Genomic DNA, 2534 nt, shown 5'->3' with positions numbered 1-2534 from the left:
AGATACCAAGAGAAGCGGTGTTTTCTACTTGCCTGGCCAATCTGATCATTGTGAATGCCGACATTATAAACTGAGGCAAAAAAATAAAATAAAATAAAATAAAAATTCTAATTCTACAGTGGAATTTTCTGGAAATTTTCTAGGTATTTTTTAGCATCACTTGAATATTTCTCTCTTCCTCACGGGTTTATTTGCTATCTGAGGGACTAGGATATGGCATCATTGGAAGAGTGCTAACCCAGCATTCACGAAGCCTCGAAGGCTTAGCACCACATAATGTGCTGTGGTTTGCACACCTGGAACCCCAGCACTTGGGAGGCAGAGGTGTAAGGTTCAGGAACTGAGGTCGGTTTGGTCTGTGTGAGATTCTGTCTACGATAAAACAGTCACTTCATTAAGAAGGAAATTTTATTTTACTGAACATCGACACACTTACACTTATTTATACACGATCCCCAAATATCTCAGGTCGCAGACCTGCCCGATGTCCTGGTAAGGAGGGTAGCGGTAGATCTGCACACCCTGGGCTCTGGAGACGATGGCAGAAGTGAAGTGTGATTAGTGTGACTTTGAACATACTTGTGGACTTGGCACTATTGATGGTCTCCAAGGAAACAAGGAATTGGAGTTCAGCCTGCAGTGTGGCTGTGCCAGCCCAGTGGCCTGGAGCTGGCAGAACAGGTTTGGTGCCTGCTTCCATCTACGCACATGAAACTGGAACTGGGAGGTGGCTTCATGGAATCCTGCTTCTGGTATCTTTCCTGAGAAAAGAAGAAATAGAAACCAGGATCCTTTCTTCCAGTCATCTCTCTCTCTCTTTCTCTCTCTCTCTCTCTCTCTCTCTCTCTCTCTCTCTCTCTCTCCCACATATAAGTAATTAGCTGGAATCCCTGAAAATCACATATTGCCCTCTGATAGGAGGCAGCCCCCCCCCCCCCCCCGCCAATACAGAAACAGCATGCATGATGGAGACCTGGTCCAAAAGCCAGGATTGATGGTATTGTCACATCCACGGTCTTACTCTATGGGTAAAGTACAGCTACAATCTTGCTTGTGATCCCAGAGATAGGGAAACTGCAGCACTTCTTTAGTAAATGTCAGATCATGTAAGGGTTAGGGTTAAGGTCAGGGTCAGGGTAAAGCCCATGTCATTCCTATAACACCAAACTTATTAGGGTCTACAGTGCAGGTGAGTTGGCTGACTTCATGTAGGAAAGGAATCAACAGATGAATATTTGTTACTGTTGCTACCAAACATGGGGCCAGAATACCTTGTTCATGTCTGTTTCGGTAGACTGTCACTACCCATGGCAGTGACACACTTAGGAGAGGCATGCAGTACCCCTGCCACCTCTGTTTCAGTGGGGGATAACATGGAGCTTAAAGCCAGTGGTCTGGTTCAAATCTCACCTCTCTCGGCAGGCACTACTGGCCTCCCCATCCACGGCTGTGTTGCCTCTCTTCCTTCTAACAGTGCTGTGATTTTGCCCACTTCAGGGCTGTTTCCAGTTGGAGATACTCTTTCCCCAGGCTAACAAGTCATGTGATCTAGTTCTGGCAAATGAACCATAAGCAGGTATGCATCATGCAGTTGTGTTGTCCCAGGAAACACAGAGTCGACCAGCATGGGCTTTGCTTTTCACCTTCCCTCCTGCCCGGAGGCAGGCAGAGTCCCCAGCAGTAGAGAAGGCCAGATTCACGGACAGCTGAATATAAAGAACAGCCTACTATTGTCACATTCATTATAATATGAGAAACAGAAGGACTCTGTTAAAATAAACCCGACACGTGCAACTAAAAGCAAAATACCTGATGTGAGCTACCTAATGGGGTTGGAGCAAAGAATTTATGAGCTATAGAGTACTTAGTACACAGAGTAATTGCTATTTAAACTAACTTCCAAGTAGGAAAAACTATTAGTAGAGTGTATTAACTTTCTGTTACTGTAACAAAATACCTGAGACAATCAGCTTCAAGGAAGAAAGGTTTATTTGGGTTCATAGTTTCAGTTACTTCAGTCATCTCACCCAATAGCTCTGGGCCATTGATAGGTCATACATCAGGGAAAAAGGTGTTGTGTGGAAGACTTTAATTTACCTTTTCAGTTTAGGAAGTAGTTTTCAGTTTAGGAAGTAGGAACAGTAAGTAGGAACAGAAGTAGGAACAGTAAGAGCAAGGGGCCTGGGACAACATACACTTTTTAAAAACATGCCCTTATGGGTTTACATCCTCCATCAGTTAGGCTCCACCTCCTTCAGTTAGGCTCCACCTCCACTGAACTCATACATTAATGCTAAACCCCTTTGATGAGAAGGTAGAGCCCTCAGGATCCAACACCCTCCCCCCCTTCACATGTATACTGGGGGCTTAACACATGAACCATCGTGGGGTCATCTCAAATTCAAATTACAATGTAGAATGAAACAAAGCAATATCCCCATCCTTCAAGTCATGATGCATGTTCGCCTGCTAGGGTGGGAATGTCTTCTTGGCTGACCACTGTGCAGCAGCTGACCTGACCTGACCTTTAGGCC

General features: G+C 44.9%; 1 long non-coding RNA gene across 1 annotated transcript; it reads right to left on the bottom strand.

Annotated features, from left to right (window-relative positions):
- Window positions 1-394: 394 nt before the first annotated feature.
- Window positions 395-1671, bottom strand: Gm30971. Its single transcript, XR_383819.1, has 2 exons — window positions 1411-1671; window positions 395-761 (listed from the first exon to the last, which is right to left on the bottom strand). It is a non-coding gene; the product is annotated as a predicted gene, 30971 (long non-coding RNA).
- Window positions 1672-2534: the final 863 nt, after the last annotated feature.

Source organism: Mus musculus, chromosome 15 (genome assembly GCF_000001635.26).
Source record: "Mus musculus strain C57BL/6J chromosome 15, GRCm38.p6 C57BL/6J".
NCBI classification, from domain to species: Eukaryota; Metazoa; Chordata; class Mammalia; order Rodentia; family Muridae; genus Mus; species Mus musculus.
The sequence above is the reverse complement of the archived record's forward strand: the minus strand, read 5'-3'. Positions and strand labels throughout refer to the sequence as shown.